At 41.6% G+C, this 24,740-nt stretch overlaps 1 long non-coding RNA gene across 1 annotated transcript; it reads left to right on the top strand.

The window, feature by feature from the left end:
* The first annotated feature begins 5,618 nt into the window (after positions 1-5,618).
* Positions 5,619-24,740, top strand: LOC122550146 (uncharacterized). The gene is made up of 3 exons (XR_006311753.2): positions 5,619-5,779; positions 15,748-15,874; positions 23,985-24,740. It is a non-coding gene; the product is annotated as an uncharacterized LOC122550146 (long non-coding RNA).

Here is a 24,740-nt window from a genome sequence, read left to right on the forward strand (position 1 = left end):
ATTGAGGGAAAGATTGTTATCTTTACACCATGCCACTGAGCACTCTCTGTCTTTCCTGTACTCTGTCTCATCGTTGTTTGAGATACAGCGTACAACAGTGGTCATCAGTGAACTTGCAGATGGAGTTAGGACAGAATCTGGTCACACAGTCACAAGTGTATAAGGAATATAGTAAGGGGTTAAGTACATGACCTAGTAGGGTGCCTGAGTTGAGGATTATCATAGAGGAGGTATTACTGCATATTCTCACTGAGTGTGATGTGTGGGTCAGGAAGTCAAGGATCCAGTTGCAGAGAGTGGAGAAGAGACCTAGGTGTCTGAGTTTGGAGATTAGTTTGGTTGGAATTAATGTGTTCACGGGGGAACTGTAGTCAATAAGAGGGAGCCTGATGTAGCTATCCTTGTTATCCAGATGTTCCAGGGTTGAGAGTAGAGCCAGGAAGATGATGTCTGCTGTTGACCTGTTGCAACGGTAGGTGAATTGCAAGGGATCAAGACAGGCTGGGAGGCTAGCTTTGATGTGAGCCATGACTAACCTCTCGAAGCACTTCATATGATGCAGGTCCCCGGGCGATAGTCATTGAGGCACTCTGCATGAGTTTTGTTTGGCATCAGGATGGTGGTGGGCTTCTTGGATCAGGTTGGGACTTCAGACCATAGTAAGGAGAGATTAAAGGTGTTAGCGAATATTCCTGCAAGCTGGTATGTGCGGGATCTGCATTCAGGCCAGTTATTTTCCGTGTGTTCACCCTCAAAAAGGCCAATCTGATGTTTGCAATGGTGACTGAAGGAATAGGTGCACCTGAGGCAGGTGACACCATTTCATTGATCTTCTGTTCGATACGAGTGTAAAGTGCATTGAGCGCATCAGGGAGGGATATATTCTTGTCTGCTCTACTGTTCCACATCGCCTTGTAGCCCATTATGTCGTGTAAGACTTGCTACAAATGGCGGGTGTCCATGTGGTTAGTTTGGGTCTCTAGCTTAGTGCTTAGTCTGGTATTACCGCTCAGTGTTTCTAATGGCCTTACTGAGGTCAAAGCTGGATATCCTGTAAAGGTCTGGGTCATCTTACTTGAACACCTCACACCTGGACTGAAAACAACAAATGCTGGAGATCACAGCGGGTCGGACAGCATCCATAGAGGGAAAGCAAGCTAATGTTTCGTGTCTAGATGATCCTTCATCAGAGATGACGTGGAGTGTAGAGGGAAAAGCATTTATGCAATAAGTTGGGGGTCTTGTTGGAGGGCTGGGGGAGAAAGGATGTTGATAGGTCATATTAAGTGATCAGAATGTGAGAGTGGCAGAACAATGTGTGTCTAACTGCCCGACTGGGAAAAACAGAGGGGAGGGGAGAGAGGACATGGTGACAGAATGTAACAAGCAAAGCCAAACAAAAGGCAAGGAATGAGTTCACAATTTGAAGGCGTATTGAGCCCAGAAGGTTGTAAAGTTCCTAGTCTGAAGATGAGATGTTGCTCCCCCAGTTTGCACTATGATTCACTGGAATATTGCAGCATGCCGAGGACAGACAGGTGGGCATGTGAGCAGGATGCTGTGTTAAAATGGCCAGCTACAAGAAGGTCAGGGTCATGCTTATACACAGACCAGAGGTGTTCTACAAAGCGGTCCCCCAGTCTGTGTTTGGCTTCTCCGATGTAGTGTAGGCCACATTGAGTGCAGTGAATACAATACACAAGACTGGAGGGAGTACTGATGAAATGCTGCTTCACTCTGGACCAGGGTACGCTGGAGGTAACAGTCCCTGAGAGATGCAGACAGGGGGGAGTGAGGGGAAGAAGTGCTTGGTGGTAGCTTTCTGCTGGGATTGTCTGAAATGGTAGAGAAGGATCCTTTGAATGCAAAGGCTGGTGGGATAAAAAGTGAAGTAAAAGGGGACCTGCTCACACTGGTGTGGTGATGGGAAGGAGAAAGGGACGGGGCAAGGGGCAAGGGGCAAGGGGCAAGGGTGATTGATTGGATGTAATTGAGGGTCCTAGTAACCACAGTGGCTGGGAAACCACGGTTATGGAAGAAGGAAGCCATGTCAGCCGCGCTGTTATATTCTCTGTCACCATATCCGCTCTCTCCTCGGTCCACTCCAGTGGGACTTCCTGTTCTTTCCTGTCGGGCAGTTAGACACACCATTGTTTCTGCCATTCTCACATTCTGATCACTTAGTCTGACCTGTCAGCATCCTTCTCCCCACCCCCTCCGACGCCCCTCCCCCCCCCCCCCCCCACCTCCACTATTGCATAAATGCTGCCCTCTCCACATTTTGCATCAGCTCTGGTGAACTGTCATCTAAGCTCGAAATGTTAGCTTGCTCTCTCTCAAAGGAGGTTCCTGAACCGCTGTGACCTCCAGCAAATTTTGTTTTCAGTACAGATTCCAGAATCTTCTGTAATTTGCTTCTACCTCATGCTTGGACTTCAGCGGCAATGCATCACCGGATTCATCCATGGTTTCCAGTTGGGGAACATACGGATTAACTTCATTGGCACACAGTCTTTTACACACTTACTAATGAAGTCGATAAAGGTAATCGCATACCCATTTAGGTTGGCTGCTGAGTTCTTGAATTACGGACCAATCCACTCACTCTAAGCAGTCCCATAGAAGCTCTTCCGTTGCCTCAGAGCAGCACCTTGGTACTTTCTATACTGGGTCCTCATATTTCAACTTCTGCTTGTAAGCCGGGAAGAGGGGCATCGCGTTGTCATCTGATTTTCCAAACTGTGAATGGGATATGGAGCAGTAGGCATCTTTGATGGCTGTTTGGACTTTTGCTGGGACAGAAGGCATTACATTAGATTACTTACAGTGTGGCAACAGGCCCTTCGGCCCAATAAGTCCAACCGAACCTCCGAACAGCAACCCACCCACACCCATTCTCCTACATTTACCCCTTCACCTAACACTATGGGCAATTTAGCATGGCCAATTCACCTAACCTGCACATTTTTGGACTGTGGGAGGAAACCCACACAGACACAGGGAGAACGTGCAAACTCCAAACAGACAGTTGCCTGAGGTGGGAATTGAACCTGGGTCTCTGGCACTGTGAGGCAGCAGTTCTAACCACTGAGCCACCATGCCACACACGTTGTTGGAATTTTGGTAGCACACTCTTGAGGTTGGCCTGGTTGAATTCACCGGCTGCAACGAACTAGGCATGGGATCTTCTGTCTTAAGACTGTTTGTAGCGATGTATATTTCATCAAGTACACTCTTCACTTCCACATGGGGTGGTATGTGGACTGCTGTCAGAATAGTGGAGGTGAATTCACACAGTAGTTAGTAGCGACAGCACTTCACTGTTAGATATTCCAGGTCAGGGAAGCAGTAACTCACCAGGGTAGCCACATCTGAGCACCAGGAGGTTCCTAAGTAAATATTTTCCTGGGATACTCAAACCATAAAGAATTTATATCCTCAATGTTTCCAGCCAAGAAATGCTAAAAACAATATTTTGTGTTCAGTGTGGCACTTTTAATGCAAAGAACTGTTACCAAATAATATCAAAAACTTATCTCAAAAAACATTTGTCTTAGAATCAGGAAGAGCCTTCTGAACAGAATACAAATTTCAATAAATGACTCAAAGGAAAGGGAGCACATTTGCTTGAGCAGTAATAATTTTGGAACAATACATTTCTTCCAATCTAATAAATGATTCAATCATTTTAAGTTAATAAATTCATTCATCAACAACAGAAAGCTAACAGCAAGTCCCAGTGGATATCTTATCTTTCAACTTTGTTACAATAAGTTGGCTAATTGCTTTATCTGCATGAGTCCAAAGTTTCCTCTATAGTGTTATGCTGCATCAGGTAGATCTGTGGTTTTGAATGAGCTCTCGAGAGTTTTTAAGGAGAAAGAGGCATAATTTCTATCCCTCAGGACAGACAGGTTTTGAGGAATGTGTTTGCAAAGTGTTGACTGTAGGCACCTTTCCTGCACCATTAGGATTATCCAAACTCTCCTTTCCTGCTATTTGGCTGGAGATTGTAACAGGTTCATCATAGGCTCAGCCAGCAAGACAGCTCAGCCCAAAGACACCAGGCTGTGAGGGCTAAATTCACCAGTTACCCTGTGAAGGAGTTTCTCTCTGTAAGGTTTTCCAAGACATGCTTTGTACCATTTACGAGTGTTCGGAATATGTCTACTTGTTGATATGCCCACAATGTTCCCAATCAACCGCAGTAGTGTCCACCTGTGTCTGTGAGCTATCTTTAGGTCCCATTGACCTTTGAAACTATGCAATTATTCTTATTCAACCTGCTTTGGGACTTGACCCCTGGCTTCATGGCATAGAAGCAGGACCTTATCACTGCCTTACAAGAAATTTCTCCCCTTTCTCCAACTGCTGAGCTCCAAACTTAGGATTTGCATTTTATACAACAGGTATTGAGTCCACAAAGCCAAGGAACACGATGTAACTCATTAGACAGCAATGCTGAAAATGGCCTGTGAAGTGGTTACCTCCATGAAAATCTCATCCTGATTCCCACCACAGCCACTTTTAAGTTCCCACTTTGCAGTTTAGCCCAGCACAGGATCTCTGAGAGAGTGAATTAAGAGAGTGAATCAGCGATGTGGTCTGTTAAGTGACTAGTTATCAGGGGCTCCAATAGTTTAACAAAAGCTTGCACCTGAGGAGTCATTCAATTGACCACTGGGACGCAGAAACTAATAAATAGTTGTAACTTGGATCTAACCCAGATTGTGGATTTACTATGGTCCTGCCTTTGATTTGATCAAGGCTATTCACATCCGTAATTAGAACGAGGAAATTGCAGCATCCGGAATAACAACATCTGTATGAAAGCCAGCAAGCCCCACTACTACACACACACACCCTTCATTAGAACTTGCTGCAAATTCAGTAGTCTAATCTGTACAGCACTTAAACAGGGCATAGGTTCAGGATTGGTAGTGCACATCACTATCTACTTCAGTTGGCTGAGTTTTATTTTCCAATTTTCTCTCCTCAGAAAGGGGTGACTCATATTGAGATACATTTTCTCAACTTTTAGCAGCTCTCCAGTACCTTGTCACCACACCAATTATTCCCATGTTAACCTATATGGTGAAAAATATAAACTACTTAACTACAGAGGATCATAGGAATTCACTGTACAAATTTTCCAGTATGTATCACTGAATAACAACTAGAGCAGGAACACGGGCTGTCCCCGCTCCCTGCTGTGGTATGATGCCTTACATCTTTGATTTTTTTTTTAAAGTACAAAATCTATAGCATGCTGGCAACAACATTTTGAAGGTTTGACTGAGCAGAATGTAAAAGCTTAATTCTATCACATACAACAAGAAGAATAGAGCTGGTGTGAAATTAAAAGAACTGTTAAACACATGCAATTAATTATCTAGTTTGAATCATAGAATTCCTACAGGGGATAAGACACCATTTGGCCCATTGAGTCAGCACCAATCCCCTGAAGAGCATCCACCCAAGCCCATCCCTGTAACCCTGCATTTACATGGCTAATCCAGCTAGCCTGCACATCTTTGGACTATGGGAGGAAACTGGAGCACCAGGAGGAAGTTCACACAGAGGGAAAACATGCAAACTCCACACAGGCAGTTGGCCAAGACTAGAACTGATAGAACTGAACCAGCATCCACGGTGCTGTACGGCAGCAGTGCAAACCATTTGTCGGGATTCTAAATACGTACCTTCATCTTATTGATTATACCTCATTCTAAGCAATCAAGTTGTGACAAGACTGTTCAAAATTGGAAGAGTTTAACAGGTAAATTCTATTTGTTATAACGTTTATGAGTCAACGAAGGTTAAACTATAGATGGCAGGTCTGGTCTCACTGTGCAAAACTCCAGAGTTAGGAGAATTCATTGCTGCTGAAGCTAAGTACAGCAGACGGGGCTGGGAAGAAGAATCGATCCATGAATATTGTAATGGCTAAACGTTGTTATTAAAAAAAAACTTCTCTTGTTATTTCACATGCCCTTTAAGCCAATTCTATTTTTGTGCCCAAATGCCAGTTTCGTGGATGGCTCAACAGCACCACCATTGCAATCAATCAATAATATATGATAAGTGAATGCAGTGGCCATTAAAAGAACTGCACTCAAAACAACTTTAATCCTAAAAAAAGTTGGAAAAGTTTGAGTGGTTGTTGATATGTTCAGACAGTACGAAAAAGTCCTGCAGTAAAGCTGAAATTTTGGTGTCACCTGCAAATTTACTTATTATTCCTCCTATAATCGCATCCAAATCATTTATATAAATGACAAAAAGCAGTAGGCCCAGCACCAATCCTTATAGAACACCGTTGGTCACCAGTTTCCAGCCTTAAAAAAAGCCCCGCCACCACCACCTTCTATCTCCTACCTTTAATCTTATCTAAATACTTTCTCAAAACCTATGTACAGAATATCCATCAGTTCTCCTTTCCCCACAGCATGCTACCTTCTCCAGGAAGTCTAATAGATTAGTCAAACATTTACACAAAACCATGTTGACTGTGCCTGATTGCATTTAACCTATTCAACTATCCTGTTATAAATTTTTCAGTAATAGTTGCTACCATTTTCCCCATGATAGATCATAGAACTGTACTGCACAGGACAGACCCTTCAGCCCACAGTAGCTTGCTGGCCTGAAGTTTCCTGCTTTTTAATAAAAGTGCTGTGTTTGCCATGTTCCAAACTAATGGGACCAGCCCCAAATCAAGGGAGTTTGAAACAAAACATTAGGAATAGGAGCAGGAGTAGGCAATTCAGCCCTTCAAGCCTGCCCCACCAGTCAGAAAGATTATGATTAATCTGCCCTTAACTGCTCATTCATCTCACCTCCTTAGTGCCGTAAATCCCTCACAATATTTTAAAACTCTTTCTACCATCTCTTTAAATACCTTCTGTGATTTAGCGCTATATTCATAACCTTCCAAGAGAAGAAATTTCTTTGCATCTCAGGAGGCAATTGTCTAGTGGCATAATCGCTGGACTATTAATCCAAACCTCAGCTAATGTTGTGGGTTAGATTCCATTAGATTCCCTACAGTGTAGAAACAGGCCCTTCGGCCCAACAAGCCCACACCAACCCTCCAAAGAGCAACCCACCCAGACCCATTTCCCTTGGACTAATGCCCCTAACACTATGGGCAATTTAGAATGGCCAATTCACCTAACCTGCACATCTTTGGACTGTTGGAGAAAACCAGAGCACTCAGAGGAAACCCACATAGACACATGGAGAATGTGCAAACTCCACACAGACAGTCACCCAAGGCTGGAATCGAACCTGGGATCCTGGTACTGTGAGGCAGCAGTGCTAACCACTGAGTCACTGTGCCGGCTTTGAGGGGTCTCAGGTTTGAAAGCCATCTGAAAGCCAACATCTCTGACATTACCCATTTGACAATAACCTGAAGCGTCAGTTTTGACTATGTGTTCAAGTTCCTGGAGAGAAACTTAAATCAGTGACTTTCAAACTCAGAGGCTAGAATGCTATCACTGAGCCAAGTCTGCCAAAGATCATGTAGCAACCGTCTAAGCACAGTGTTTTACACATCAAACTGAGTGAAAGCAGCATTCAGGTAGGGATGGTAGATTAAATTAATGGCTGACAGCTGAGGAAAGATGGATAAATGTAGGGTAACATATGGCTCCATAAAATGAGTTAAACTAAAAGATTATTTTCTTTATTCACTCACGAGATGTAGGCATCACTGGTTGGGCTAACATTTATTGACCATCTTGTCACATCGTATGTCGAATGAAATATTCTTTGTGTCCTGATTCCACAGAATTCACTGCCTATTTCACACAATGGCACAGTAACTAGAGACAGCTGAGCTGACAATGTGAATATTGGCTGTCTGTCCAGGAACTGTCTTATCTCAGACTCTTACACCAGCTTTGTTCTATCATCCATTATATCACCTGAATGGCTTAAAATGAACTCTTATCTTGCAAATATCACATGATAAATTTGCAGCAATAGTCCAGCAGTCAATCCTTTAGTGTGTCTGTCATCACCAGTTCTCTATACTCAAACCAAACGTTGTTCTTAATCCAAACAACCATTACTGTCAGCAAAAGAAAGGAACCAAAACCCCAAAGCTTGCATCATTACAAAATAATGGATTGATGGGAGATTGTAATTTCAATTCTAGGTTCAGACAACATTTGTAAGGAATGTCATAGCTACTCTGTTTTTGCAGTCACTGGCCTGATTTTTATAGCCACTTTTTTGATCTAATTTTTAACATGTTGAATTACAAAGAACACTTTAGGATCAAAATTGCTTGGGGATGTTAAACCCAGAGCTCGGGAGAGGGTCCCCAATTCATTACAGTATCAGATGGAATACTTAAACACTTTAGCTTCCGGGTAAGGAAGGATAAAGTTGCACCCTTCTTCACTCACCTATCCTCTCAGTTAGTTGAAACATGAATAATTTAAAAAAGGATCCTTTCCTTTGTGGATATCTTTCTCCTGGACCCAAATGAGTTTATATTTTAAAATGAGCCAATTTGACCAGACTTCCTTGAATTAAAAAAAAGAGTTATTAGAAAAATATCAATACAGGATATACGGATTGATCTTTAAATTGTTTGTGAGGAATGGATAGTTGAAGCGGAGATTATTGTAACTTTGTCATTGGGAGGTGAGCAGTTGATTTGATGATCCTTAGTTTCGCCGATTGGTTGAGATTCTGTGGTTCTGATTCCTTTTGACCATGATTCAGTTCCAGTTCAAGGTTAGACAGAGTCTTTTTGTTCAGTTCTTGCTTCTACACATCTTACTGGTCAGAGAGGATACTGGTTCACTTCAGCTCACTGCTTGCTCCAAAAGGCCTCTGTGCTGGACACAGGGCATCAACATCTTCAGAGATGTTTCATACGTACCTCTTTCATGCATGAACCCCATGTTCACAGACTTTGTATCCAACATGTATTAGTTTTACGAATCCTCAAGATACATCTCTGATCCACTTGCACTCCTCTTCTGTACTTCAAAGCTGCACCCAGGGCTGCTCCGGCTACTATCATTACAATGCAGCAGCGAGGAGTCTGCATTCAAGGACACACACATTCAGATCATGGACTGCATCTCCAGTCTATTTGCTTGCTCACTCACTCTGATCCTATGTGGAAGCCCACAGCATCCCTGCTGTGCATTACCTTGCCTTGCCTATTTGCACTTTGCTCACTCAGCCAGAGATGTCAGGCGCAGATTACTTGTGTATTACCTTGCCCATTTAGCACATTTACAAAGTCAGGAAGCTTATCATGGTTGTCAGCAGTCCTCAGCTATAGCTTTCTATCCAGGAGTCCCGACACAGTAAGTCAAGGGCAGCCAGGACACCAGTCCAGAGATTGGACATAGTCTGTCATGGACTTGGGGCGGTCAGAGTCAGGAGACTCTCCATGTAAGGAGTGAGGAACGATTCGGGCTGTTGGGCTGCCCATTACTTGTCTTGACTCTTTCTGCCTTAATGCTGCTTTCTTTCAGGAATGAGTGGGAGAATGAAGTGGAATGCAAATTTGTTACTTTTAGGGAGGTGTCCCATATGAGTGAGTAGGCAGGACAGAGTGCATGCAGGGTTATAGCTTGGAGCTGGTGAGAGCGAGGTGGGGAAGATTTGAGACAATAAAAACATAAGATCATAAGACATAGGAGCAGAAATTAGGCCATTCAGCCTATCAAATCTGTGCCCTTGTGTCCTAGTGAGAGTGGTAGAGCTTGAGCATTGTTGGGAGCTGTTACAGTAGCAGAGATAGAGTAAATGTGAAGTATTGGATTCAAGATAGTAGCACATACCCAGATGGAGCAGAGAAGGGCATTGCTAGGTGTGCTTTCAGACATCAGAGAGTGCATTGACCTGAGTGGAAACCTCAGGCCAGGCTGGCATGGTTTGGTGTTGTCTTCTCAATGAGGGAAAAGTACAAACTTGAGCTTTTGTTGACAGCCAGCAACACAGAACAGAAGGGAAACAAATACAGGCTGAATGTAGTTCATACTCACAATGCTAGCCAAAGGCTGGCAGCTTGACCTTGACAGTCCATGATGGTCTTCTGCACCGAGCTCTGACCTACTGGAAGCAGGTGTCAATCCAGATCTGTCTGCCTTCTGGAGGTCGATGTAGCTGAGCTCTGTCATTGACAAAGAGATCATCCTCTAGCTCAACATTCTCATCCTTCTCTTCAGATGACTGTTTCTGCTGCTCAGCATCTAACAAATCTCCTCACTGGCTGCTCCAACTGTACAGAACCCAGCACACCAGGAATGATGCTGCAGATTCTGTCCGGATGATACTGGAATCCCCCCATACCCTGATAGCTCTAAGCTGTGCAACCATACCTTTAGCAGCTCTGCCATCTGCCCCATCACAGCCTTGGTAGCAGCATGTCACCACCTTGGGAAAGGTTTCGCAGTGGCTGAGTGACTGACACATTATATCCAAAAGAGAGTAGTTGCTGTGCTCTGACCCCCATTTCCATCCTAGATGCACGTCAACCATTTCACTTTCCAATGTGTTCATTGAACTCCATCATCAGCCTTACATGATAGGTGACTCAGCGATAGTCCCCTCATCTCACTTCACCCCTGGAAGTAACACAAATGATGGGCCCAGCATTTTCCTCCTTTTAAGCTGTTATTGTTACCTTCTGCATGACTGAGATGACAATGTTAGATTGGCTAACACCAAAGGCATGGCATAATCTGCCTTTGACCAACATAAGCATATTCACTTTGCATGAATTGTACATTTGTGAAGGAACATTTGCAAATGAAATGGAGCTGGAGTTCAAAAACAGATGTTTCATGTATTTGTCCCATCAATGTCTGACTGTCCAGCGAATATGTGGGCTGCACATTCACACGTGAAACAGACTCTGATTCTGCCCACCTTGAGCTTTGCTCAGTTATTTTCCAGGAGCTTTTCATATCCAGAGAATGGTGAGTGGACACTGTCAATGCTGGGTTCCCACCCTCCACAGCCTGTGTGTCCCCTTTTACCTTGCACTGTACCAACAGCCTATTTCCCTCCATTCCCCCCTTCATATAGAAACCCACCACATTGAACTTCACAGACCTGATATTACACTTTAATGATTCTCTCCCTGCTCTCTTATGGGCCCCCAGTAGAGTCCATGGTGGTGGCCATCGCCAATAACTTGCCCCACACCCCAACACCAATACCTTCCAGTTATCTACCAGGCCCTAGAATATTGTTCTGCAAAGCCCCCATCATGCACCAGTTGGATGCCCTCCCAACACCATCATAGTTCCCACCTCCACAAATGCCTCTGCTTTCCACTACCCTCCAGCCTTGGCAGTGATCACCTCTTTGCCCCTCCTTAATGATCAGCAGGTGCTCACCAAGGACTGTATTCACTCCAGACCTCTGGCCAACGTTGACATGCAGTACCTAAATAAGTCTCGAGAGTGTGGTGCTGGAAAAGTTGATCAGGCAGCATCCGAGGGTTGGAAAAGCACAGCTGGTCAGGCAGCATCCGAGGGCTGGAAAAGCACAGCTGGTCAGGCAGCAGCTTTCTCCTTTCTCCTAGCTCCAGCATCTGCAGTCCTCACTTTCTCCAAGTTACCACCTCTCGACTCTGATCTCCAGCATCTGCAGTCCTCACTTTCTCCTCCCTAAATAAGACTGACAAGACTCTGACTGTTATGTTTGTAGCTCCCGAGTGACGTTATGTGATTCCCCTGATTGCTGCTGCTGTTAGTGCAACAGGATTGACTATTGCCCACTCTCCGAGCTGCACATCCTGGAGGTGTTAAACTGACAGCTGGGTATGTTATACAGCAAGATTTCACCTCACTCTACATTCATTCCTGCTGACTGGGCAGCACAGTAGCTCAGTGGTTAGCACGGCTAACTCACAGCACCAGAGACCTGGGCTCGTTTCCACCCTTGGGTGACTGCCAGTGTGCAGTTTGTACATTCTCCCCATGCCTGCAAGGGTTTTCTGTGTGCTCCAGTTTCATCCCACAGTACAAAGATGTTTAAGCTAGGTGGATTAGCCATGGGTAAGACAGGGATATAAGGTAGGGGAGTGGGTGTGGGTAGGGTGCTCTTCGGAGGGTCAGTGTGGACCCAATGAGCTGAATAGCCTGTTTACAAACTGTGGGGATTCTATGACAAGTAGCCTGTCTGTGTGCCTGTGCATAAGAGCACACCAAAATGGCTGCATGATTGCCTTTAAAATCTGGGATGATCATTCTAGAAAATGTGATCTGCCCAGCCTTCTCCATCCAGCACTTGTCAAAAGACACTTATCTCTCCCTTGTCAACAATCCAGTGAAGATGCAACATTTAAAGTGTTACATTTGGGGTGACATTATAAAGGATTGTAATATCATGAGAGGCATGGACAGGGCGAACAGCCAAGTTTTTTTTCCCGGTGTATGGAAGTCCAAGCTAGAGGGCATAGGTTTAAGGTGAGAAGGAAAAGATTTAAAAGGGATCTAAGGGGCAATGTTTTCACATAGAGGGTGGTGCATGTGTGGAATGAGGTGCCAGAGGAGGTCAGGGGAGTTAGGAATGCTTCCATTTAATAGGCATCTGGATAGGTATATGAACAGGAAGAGTTTAGAGGTACAGTGGCCATATGCTGGCAATACCCTTTGTTGACAAGTTTAGGGTTTTGAAAGAAATTAATGAAGCAAAGGAAAAGATTTTCCTTTCCGATGATGGAAAGAATTTATCACACAAGATGTCACTTGAAAATGAGTGCCAGGTTATTTTGGACAGAACATTTTCTCATACCATGGAAAGTGTGGAAATATCCCTGACAATAGTAAATAAATGCTAACTTAATTAATATTTTGAAATCTGAGACTGACAGATTTTACCTAGACAAGCCAATTAGGGACCCACAGCGTGTGGGTAGAATTAAGATGCAGGTTGTGCAGAATCTAACTGAACAGCAGTACAGGCTAGAAATGTTTTTAAATCAATCCCATGACCCTTGATTACACTTACTGGAGCTATGCCTTGTGGTCCCAGCTCACTATGGTAATGACATTTGCTCTGAATTGTAAGTGTTTTTGTATCTTTCTCAGGCAGTAACTGCAATGTATTTAAGAGTTCCATCAGGGATTTCAACTTTACTCATGGAACCTCCAGCATCCATTCACTCTCTGACTGGTCCTCAACTTAAGACCATTCCTACAATCATGTGGCTTCTGGCTTTCATTTGCTGTTGCGCTATTTTTTTTATCAGTTCTGACTTGGGCTCATTGACGCTGTACTCTGCCTTATTGAATTTTATCTTAAGTTGCTCTTTCTCTGCTGGGAGACCTCAAATAACAACAGCTCTGCTGTTAAAGACACATCTCTCCAAATGAAGCTGTTTTGGGCCAGTCTCATGCTTTCTGGTTAGTAAAACCCAAGTCAGTAAATTACCTCATCAGGTGGTTTGCTGGTAATTTTGCTGAAACCACATGACTTTGTGTAAATGCTATTTGAACTCTTTTTTCAAAATGACTTTCTGATCTTAAAAAGGGTCTGATTTACTCAGAATTAAAAATAAATAAATTTTTCTCCACTTTAAGTTATTAGTTCTCAAATAATAAAATATTATAAACTTTCTTTACACTTATTTATTTCATTGTTCTTTGTATGATTGAACCATTTACAAATGTCATTCATGTCTACTTACTGTTAAAACTAAAGCTTGTCAGAATATTTATATGCTTTAATTAAGAAAAACATGACAGTCAGCATGCGATTGTCCATAAATTAATACACGTACAGTCAGAAGAATCTCCACACTGGCAAGTTTAAATTGAAGTCAAGTCTGTTTTTATGTTGACTTATTTATGGTATGTCAAGGAACAGGATCATTTTTGCTGTTTTGTTTCCTGTTGTTGTTTATGGAAGGCTAAACCATTAGATGATTGACCTCTCAAGGAATGGGATGTGTCCATGTTGGGATGATCCATCAATTAGTAGCTAGATGTCAGTGCAAAGGTCACTGAAGCCAAGGAGCAGGAAGTAGATGTTGGAGCCAGCCGGATGAATTCAATTTAATTGGAGGTGACCATACAGGAGAAACAATAATGATCTACCAGTAGGTGATCAAGTTGACTTGTCTATGAATTCATATTGTCTACTAATTGTTCATGAGTTGAATGAGGTGTGACCTTGGAGCAAAACTACTTCAACTGAAATTTCCATTGTATGTAGCAGCCAAACTAATAGGCTATAAAAATGTGCCTGCTAAATATATACTATATTTGCTGATGTAAAAGCGGAGATTCTGACACTAACCTTTCAGTGAAAACAGAGCAATTGATTCATACATGAGTGGTATTTCTGAGGATTTGAATTCCAACCCCTCCTGATCTCACTACCTAGCTGTTTACGATGGTACACAAGACGATCACAGATCATTCAGCCAGCCCTATCCCCCAAAATGAGCAGAATAGGAAGGAGGAGATACTTAATCTGAGTAGGCACGAGGAACTGAACAGCCACCTTTAAATGAATTGGTTTGCATGAGGATGTGTTCAACTTCAGTGATGAGTGGGTGGCAAGCAGAAAGTGTTTGGATTTTTTTGACCAAAAGTTGGTTATTGACTTAAGCGTGAAATATGAAAAAATATGAAATCTTTTACCAAAGATCAGGTCAGTTGTTACTCAAGATTGATAATGACTTGGGTATAGATAGTACTCTCCAGTTTAGAGTCAAAACATCATTCACCTTGCTGTGTGAACCTCTGTTCTTCCTTGTTACTTGGGTCACCTATCGAGATGATGCATATACAAGAATAACACATTTCGTATTGTGCCGGATCAGTCTCATTCTCGTCTTTAATTCCTGAAACTGAATGGCTTCCACATATTATTAAGCCAAATGTTGAGTCATGTTAACACCAATGTTAATGCCAACCTATTCTCCATCTCATAAATGCCATGGATATATACTTGTTTTTATCAATACATCTTCTAATAATCATTGCATATGTCTCCTTAAATGTGTGGATTTGTTATGTATTGTAAACATATATCCAGTATTCAGTGTTCCATCATACAATGTATACATTATCCAAAACATTTTAGTTTGAAATGTATATGTTAAATTGTACAAAATACTTTTGTATCTCCCCAGCTAAAAATTCAGTTTCTCTCCACATGATAGGGAATTGATGTCAGATAATTTCACGCAGATTTAATGAAAGGTAGTTCTTAAGTATGACACTTCTTTTTTTTACAAAACTGCAATTTTTCATGACCATTAAGCACTCAAAGCTATAAAAATGAACTTTTACAAATGAGATTCTTCTGAATATTTTGCCCTCAATCAGAGCTTTTCTACCCTAGCCTCCTCCAGTTATATTTAAATAAATGTCAAGTTTTGTATTAGTTCTCTTTATAAAGTTTAATCCTGATTATAGATCAATTGTGTCGCTTTGTAAGGATTTCGCATGCACAGAGCAAGCAACCTTGAATAAGAGACACCAGTAATAAACTAGTGAGACATTCTCCCAAAGGTGACTGCTGGTTATGAAATTACTTCTGTCATGTAGCCACGAGGCAGACGAGAAACATTATAGCTATCAGATTTCCTTGGCCCTTGCAATTTACCTGATTAACTGCTTCCTCCAAGTACATTTCCCAAATCTAGCTGCAGGCATAGCGAATGTGCTGATGTGCTATGTTGTCTCTGCAATGTATTACAATTATGCATTCTGTCTGGATTCAGTTGTTTATCTTGTACTCCCTCTGCAGGAATTGTTCATGGTACATGATGTATACTTTGCAAAAATTGCCACTGCATTCAAGCAAACCAAGATTTCAAAAAGAATTCATTCATATGATTGTTGGTGAGTCTGGAGTCACATATGGACCAGCCAGGGTAAGGATAGCAGATTTCCTTCCATGTAGGACATTAATGAGACAATTTTTGCAGCAATTGACAGTGGTTATGTGATTGCCATTATGTTGGATTCAAATGTTACTATTGGTCAGGGCAGGATTAGAACACATGTTCCAGAATGTAAGCCTAGGATTTAGTATTGCTACTCAACTACCAAAAGTACTGCACCTGAACTGAACTTCTTTCAGTTGAACTCTGACAAATAGCTAGAATTTTCCAAAATATGAGTAGTCTCATTGTACATAAATTAGGTATTTCATAGATTTTAAAATCCACATCATTTAGTAGTTGGTGCACTGTTGCAATTTTTGTTCCTTGTTTTTTAAAATATTTCATTTGATATTTGTCTCTCTAGAATTACTTATAGTTGTATTTAAATTTTCCTAACTAAAAATATTTTTTTCAGACCATCTGTGTATGGAATCAATCTCAACAAAAAGTAGAACTTATGTTTATGTACCACCTTTAACATTGTAAAACATCCAAAGACACTGAACTACAATGACACAGCTGAGATCCTCATTTAGTTTGTTGAGCAGATTATAACTGTGCTTTGATTTCTACTTATATTTCGGTTTCACTTTGCAGGTTAGTAAAATACATCAGAAACTCACTATTACTTTTGTCAGTTAAGATGAATGATACAAAAAGTTGGAATATAAACTGTGCTCAGGCAATGCTGGCACTATTTCAGTTAATTTGTTTATGGTAACCTCTGGAAAAAGCAGTAAAAACTGCATGGAATTTATGGGCTCAGCCTTTGCTCACTTTTAGCCTTTAATCAGAAGATTGTGGATTCAGGTCCTGCTCCAAACTCCTGAGCATAAAATTTCAACTATATTGCACAAAGGATGTGCTGCATTATTGGAAGTGTTACCAACTGAAGCTTTATACTATGCTCCCATCTGTTGGAAATATCAATTGGCATAATTTAAAGATGCTCGCCCTTGTTGTCCTTGTCAATATTTATCTCCGAACTAACACATCGCATTCGTTGTATATTGGACCTGGTTACTTGCAAGTTAGCTGTATTCTTCTTACATTACTGTGCTGTACTGTCCTATGTTCTATATGTATATTGCAATGGTAGTTTCACTTCAAAAAAATCTCACTACCTAACTTATTTAACTGAAGTGAAAGTTGCTCTATAATTCCCATTCTTCTACAGCACTTAGTTGAGTGTCACTGAAGTAATTGGAAATGCTGACTCGATAAATTAGTTATAATGATTAGGTATAATCATTAATGCAGGGAGTGTTAGTATCTGTGTGAACCTAACTTCCATTGACAATGCATCTGCCTTACTCTGTAATAAGCAATGCCATTCAAACAGTTATGTTTAATCTTACAGTTAATTGCTTAGCCAAAACTTCTGGAAATAAAAATAAACTGAATATAATAATGCTTTTCATCAAACAAAATCCACTGCCCAAGACTGAACAGTGGATAGAGATAAAGCCTTATCCTTTCTAGTTTTCATTTCTTTCTCTCTCACCAGCTTAAAAGTATAATATAGTCTCAGTCTAGTTCTTAGATACAAATCCATGTGGATGTAAATTAATTAGCAAATTGGCGCAGAATTTCACATTTAGAATATCAAGTTATAATATTGTATACTCAAAAGGACTTTGAAATACTGGGGAAAGTTTGTATAGACACATGTGAGGGAATTCCAGTGCCTTGTGTTTTGAAGTGATTCAGAGAATTGAGATTAGAACAGCGACATAATTAAGGTCTTTAAAATGATGGAAAACATATATATTAAAGATATAAGTAGGCTATTTAACTTTCAACTGTGATTAAAGACCTTGGGAGCATGAAGGCAAGATAAGCAACACACAAACAAAAATAAAGATTAGAGCTTTTTCCACACAGTAGTGCACGAGTCAAAAGTCAGGAAAAGCAGATAATGCTACATTGATTAATTCCTTTAAACAACTGTATGTATACTTATACTGAAGCTGATAAGGATAGACATGTACACACTATATAAAACATAATGGGGTGAAAATACTCTTTGCAAATATTGTAATGTGGATTTGCACTAACCTCAATTAGAGAGCTTGGGAGAGATTAAATTAGCTGCTGATTTGTTATTGCCTGTTTTGCATGATTGTTCAAGTCAGTTTCGAGTTGCTATGGCTTTTATTCCACTGGGAAGAAAATTACAGGTGTAGAATATAACTCCCAGTGTTAAGTAAATTGAAAGCTTGCAACAATTTTCTCAAAACATTTGAGATTAAAGTGACTCTGCTGGGTATCTCTGCTCCTGAGAAACTCCAATAGCAGTCCAGATATTCAATAGCTCCTGGCTTAAATAACAGTAGAATTTGGAAATGGCAGCAAGTATTAGGCTCCAAATATTATAAAACATTTCAGTGTGGCAACTAACAAGACAGCCAAAGGATCCAAATCAGTTGGTGTATCAAAATGTGTATGATCCTAGTTTAGTTGTAAGACTGCTTGTGGTGATGTTCCTTGGAGAATGCGACAGGACAGCTTTCCAGTAATTGTCTTATTTTTCCAGTACATTCAGGCATGGAACAGTGGTGGTGATGGTGCAGAGGTTACTGTGTCATATGCCACATTGTTTGCCCATAAACCTTATTTCCTATTTCCACAATTTGCTTCCCTTCACTTCATTCCTACCTGGCAGATCTCCCATCGCACTTCCCCTTCAACCAATGCTTCTTTCAGATTTCTGAGACAAAATCCATTTGATCCTTTCAAAAGACTTCAAAAATGTCTAGCCTACTATTTAGTTTATTTGGCTTTAAGTGAATGCAGCAACATAAATTTTAGCTGCAGTACAATTTTTCTCTCACCTTATCAGGCAATCAGTAAATCACTTTGAGAGAATTTTTGAGAGTTCTTGTTTAACCTGCAATCACCAGTGTGTATGGTTTTGGTACTGGTCACCTTGTTGTCAAATGGAATTCTGCTCTGGTGATTAATAAAGTCAAAGCCGAATGGCAAAATATGATAATTAAGGTAAATGAACTGACTGGAAACCTTGCAAAAAGGAAAGTCAATGTTTCAGTTATATTTTCTTTCACTGTTAATTGCTCCCTACTCCAATATCCAACACAGCTTGGATATTGACCCTTATATCCATAAGGCTGTGGTTTATACAAAGCAGATTACTTGCTCCCCCAGAAGGAAATCATCCAGAAGCTGACACACTCGGACAGAGTCCATCCAACAGCACGTTGGAGGCAAGGCTAAAATGGCTGCAAGTAGGACTTCCACTGTTAAATCGGAGTAATTCCCTCTGTCAGGGCTGGCTGGCCAATAAGACTACTTGAAAACTCCAGCGTTACTAGCAGTGCCAGAGCTCAGTAATGGGCAGTGCAGGGACTGCAAGGAGCAGCATGAAGTATATGATGGCTGCTCAAAGAGCTAAGTCCCATGTTTAAGGGTAGAATCCAGGAGCCCAGGGAGAGAGGAAGAGGAGGGTATTGGCCAACATGTTGAAGGGTAGTTGGTGCAGAAGGAAGGGCAATTTGAAATCTTGAGTTGTGCACCCTCAATGCATGCAGAGAACACCCCACCACTTACCCCCAACTGAGGTGGATCCCTTTTCCTTCCATCCTTGGCAATAAAATCAGCTTGCCCACCGCTGCCCATATGCCCAAACCAGCAACGTTATGCTTGGTTGCTATAATGATGTGAAACTTGTACTGCCTGTATCAATAATATAAACCATGCTATTCTGATGAAAGTTTACAAACAAGGAGATTAAATTTACTGAGAAGCAGCTAAATGTTAATTTCAGGGATTTTCATGGAGGTTTCTCTATGAGCTCTAGCATGTTATCTCCACTGCTCACACCATGCTCTAAGGTACTGCCCTCATGCTATTTTGAGCCTATCAGCAGCAGAAGTCCTTGCTGCTCCTGTGACATTCCAGTTTTCCACTGGCTGTGCACCAGGTCTAGAGTACATAGCAAGAGGCAATGGAAAAAGCTTAGGTAATACAGATGATTCTTCACTGGAAACAGAAGCTCACATTTGTAAAAGTATTGCTATGTTACGTCATTACCTATCTGATCAACTGCCATTGTAACTATCACAAGAAGAAAGAAACTACAGAGGCTACCATTCTTATTGACATACCATGTTAGAACCCTGTTTACACTTTCTCTAACATCCAGTGCAGCGTATCATTGTGCCTTTGTTCAATGTGGGAACATCACATGATGAAAAGCCTTCAAACAGCTGAAAACATTCACTCTTAGAGAACAAAAGGAAAAACAAAAGAAAACCTACATTTGCTTCTGAGAATAAATAGAGCTGCAACCTTTTGAACAAAAATAAATTTACAATCAATGAATCATTACTTCACCTAATGAACATCTATTAGAAGGTATATCCTTCGTTATGCCTGATTGTACACCACTCTATCGTGGTGAAGGTACTATTGCTCCTCCTCAATGACTTCATCCTCCTTCTCTGAAGACTGCTAGTAATCTTCCATTTCTAATGTAAACAGAATGTAACAGAAAGTGTAAACAGGGTTCTAACATGGTATGTCAATAAGAATGGTAGCCTCTGTAGTTTCTTTCTTCTTGTGATAGTTACAATGGCAGTTGATCAGATAGGTAATGACGTAACATAGGTAATGACGTAATGACGTAACATAGTGGGCGGCACGGTGGCACAGTGGTTAGCACTGCTGCCTCACAGCGCCAGAGACACGGGTTCAATTCCAGCCTCAGGCGACTGACTGTGTGGAGTTTGCACGTTCTCCCCGTGTCTGCGTGGGTTTCCTCCGGGTGCTCCGGTTTCCTCCCACAGTCCAAAGATGTGCAGGTCAGATGAATTGGCCATGCTAAATTGCCCGTAGTGTTAGGTAAGGGGTAAATGTAGGGGTATGGGTGGGTTGTGCTTCGGCGGGTCGGTGTGGACTTGTTGGGTCGAAGGGCCTGTTTCCACACTGTAATGTAATCTAATCTTCAGCATCCATTACATCCCCTTGGCGCTTGCTCAAGTTGTGCATACAATGATTTTGCAGCTCATTTAGGCCTGCAAAAGGAGGACTCTTCAGGCTGATCACGCATTGGAACCGCATCTCCCAGAGGCTCCACAGTTGACGAGTTGGAAGAATAGGCTACATTGTATCTATAGTTTAGATCAGAGTGGTGCTGGAAAAGCACAGCAGGTCAGGCAGCATCCGAGGAGCAGGAAAATTGACATTTCCGGCAAAAGCCCTTCATCAGGAATAGAGGCAGGAAGCCTCCAGGGTGGAGAGATAAATGGGGGAGGGGGGGTGTGTGGTGGTGTGGGGCTGAGGACAAGGCAACAAGGAGTACAATAGGTGAATGGGGGTGTGGATGGAGGTGATAGGTCAGAGGGAGGGTGGGGGGAGGTAGCAAAAAGTACAATACGTGAGTGGGGGTGGGGATGGAGGTGCTAGGTCAGAGGGGAGGGTGGAATGGATAGGTGGAAAGGGAGATTGGCAGGTAGGGACAGGTCATGAGGACAGTAGTGAGCTGGAAGGTTGTAACTGGGATAACGTGGGGAGAGGGGAAATGAGGAAACTGGTGAAGTCCACATTGATGCCCTGGGGTTGAAGTGTTCCAAGACGGAAGATGAGGCATTCTTCCTCCAGGCGTCGGGTAATGAGGGAGCAGCGCTTCACCCTGGAGTCTCCCTGCTTCTATTCCTGATGAAGGGCTTTTGCCCAAAATGTCGATTTTCTTGCTCCTCAGATGCTGCCTGACCTGCTGTGCTTTTCCAGCACCTCTCTGATCTAAACTCTGGTTTCCAGCATCTGCAGTCCTCACTTTTGCCTACATTGTATCTATACCTGACTTGGGTTGAGTAACAAAGTCTTCTGCCATTGTTATCAAGGGTGGTCCTTATCTCCAAGTAACAATCCTTGAAAGGCATCTGGCCCTTCATATCAAACAAGAATATAAGAGTTGGCATCATGGCAGCTCCCATGATACCAGGTGTAGATTTCTAAATGGTACCGATGATGACAGGTGAGTTGTGCATTGATGAAATGGAACCCTTTTCTCTTGATAAATTTAGTCACACTATGATTTAGCACTCCCAATGTAATGAGTGTCCACTCTATAGTACCCTGCATGTGGGAGAAACCAGCTGGGAGATAGCACAACTCCAGACCTTCATCCAGTTCCACTACTGGCAGTTACATCTCTTCCTACATGCTCCATGGATACTGTTTGCTTCCATGCTTCATCTACACATCATCAAATCACCAACTTCAACGCATCATCTTGCCAACTCATACATCATGTCAGTTGCTCAGAACTGAACTTTGGAGCTCAGAAATGCATATGATTTTCTTCCACTGCTCGGTAACCTTGAGCGCAAGAACACCCACACAAGTACATGCAGTGCATGCATCTATACCTGATCCATCATATACCTTTTGGGTTACTTTCTAAGTGCTCACTCACTTTGCACTGCTTTGGAGGCTATCAGAAACTCCAGCCAACATTATCCTTTAATGCAGAAAGGGAGGCAGGCAGCGTGCCACAGCTCAGAATACTCAGTAGTCAAGAGTATAGACATGCTGAACTTCCTTGTTAGACATAGTTAACTCATCACATTTTTTAAGGTTTTGCTCCTTCAAAGACTGTATAGTTGTAAATCATAAAATAGATATTGCATTAAAATCTGCCCATTGCCTCATTACAGCGTTGACTCAAACATGGATAAAAGAGCTGAATTCCAGAGGTGAGGTGAGAGTGACACCTCTTGACATCAAGCCCACATTTGACCGAGTTTGCGATCAAGGAGCCTGAGCAAAACTGGAATCATGGGACAACTGTCTACTGGCTGGAGTCATACCTGGCACTTAGGAAGATGGTTGTAGTTGTTGGAGGTTAGTCACCTCAACTCCAGATCATCTCTGCAGGAGTTCCTTGGTGTAGTGTACTAGGCCCAACCATTTTCAGCTGCTTCAACCTTCTGTCCATCATAAGATCGGAAATGGGGATGTTCGCTGATGGTTATACAATGCTCATTACCATTTGAAACTCCTCAGATACCAAAGCAGTTCATGTTAAAATTCACCAAGATCTGGATAATATCCAGGCTTGGGCTGACAAGTGGCAAGTAATATTCATGCTGCAAAATTTCAGGCAATGACCATCTTTAATAAGAGACAGCTTAACCACCACCTCTTGACATTCAATGTAGCCACAGTTCTTCTTAAGCAAGTCCCATATATTTTCTGGTCAATAGTAACCTCACAAGATGTGGACAATGGGTGATTCACTGATGCTAACACCATTGAATGTCCTGCAGAGATTTCCTGGAGCTGAGATGATTAACCTCCAATGTCCACAGCCATCTTCCTGTGTGTTAGGTATAACTCCATCCAACTCATTACCACCTTCTCAAGAGTGACTAGGGATAGATAATAAAATGCTGGTCCAACCAGCAATGTCACAGTGAATAAAAATAAGTCATGCCTTTTATTTTATTTCCCAAACCATCTTAGCCAACTGCACCTCATGACTACCAAAACCTGCACCCTCACCATTCAGATGATCATGGGCAACAGGCATTTGGAAATACCATCACCTGCATTTCTTTCAAAGTCACATAGCATTCTAATTTGGAATTATATACTATTCCTTCCATGTCATTGAATCAAAATTCTGCAACCCTTTCCGTCATAACATTGGGTTTACCTGAACTATATTGGTGGCAATCATTCGAAAAGGCAATTCACTACCCTTTTTTGGGGGACATTTGCAATGAAATAGTTGCTAGTTTTGTAGTAATGCTTATAGCCCATTGACAATATTTTAAAAATGTAGTGTAGGGTCCCCTTTCCCAACACATCATAGTAGAGTATAAGCTATGAAAGGAAGAACAGAGCAAAACTGAAGGAATAAAGTAATTGTATAAAGGAAGTTACAAATTCAAAAAATAGTTTTAAAAAGTCTTGAAAACACTATGTTTAACCATTCATAATTTTCAAGTAATTCGTTACACAGATGTCTTTACACCGAAGATCTTGGAAGAACTTCAATTCTTTTCCTTTTATAGTTATTGTCCTTCTATTGTATATTCTCTAATACGAATAAAATCTCTGATTATTCTACCAGCTGACCTCTGATCACCTGAAGTATTCACCTCATCTGCCTGATAAGGCAGGGCAAAGTACAGGACAGGAGAAACTGGGCTGCCAAGTAAAACAGGAATGGCTGCATAAACATGCAAAAAAAATTAAAATTACAACAATGTTTGACAGACAATAGGGCATCAAATAACTATCCTTGAAGTGAACTGGATGAAGTTCAATGCTGGTGATGGGCTGTTCTCATTAAAGGAAACAAGGTCAAGCTTCCTTCAACAGGATACAGGAGCATTACACAAAGCATCCTGTCTTCAGTCATGGCCTGCACTTCGTTAATTTCAGTTTTCAGTTTTTTTTTAACTTCTACACACGTGTTTATGCTTCTTAGTAATTGATATAAAATTTTTCCAATGTATTCTTGATGATATTTGAATAACCTTGTGATTTGTGATCACTGATGTATTCAGAATTTAATGCTTTAGTTCTGTTTATTTTCTGTTCTTAAAAGATTACCACATGTATTTATCTACAAATGATTGAGACCTGGGATTATTTTGTTTCTTTACAAATTCATGCATACATAATAAATGAACAAATGAAAACACATTGAAAGATAGAGCACGTGCAATGTACAACTATAATATTTTTATAATACATGCACAACATGCATTCATTAATTTTCAAAATATGCGGCCAATTTTGCATTTTATTTGTTATTTCCCGAGACAATGTTATGGGTTTGCCATCCTTTTTCCTCTTCATTCCACCTGAGAATTGAGCGTTT

Source organism: Chiloscyllium plagiosum, unplaced genomic scaffold, assembly GCF_037043375.1.
Source record: "Chiloscyllium plagiosum isolate Xiang-an unplaced genomic scaffold, Cpla_swu_hap1 HiC_scaffold_1, whole genome shotgun sequence".
NCBI classification, from domain to species: Eukaryota; Metazoa; Chordata; class Chondrichthyes; order Orectolobiformes; family Hemiscylliidae; genus Chiloscyllium; species Chiloscyllium plagiosum.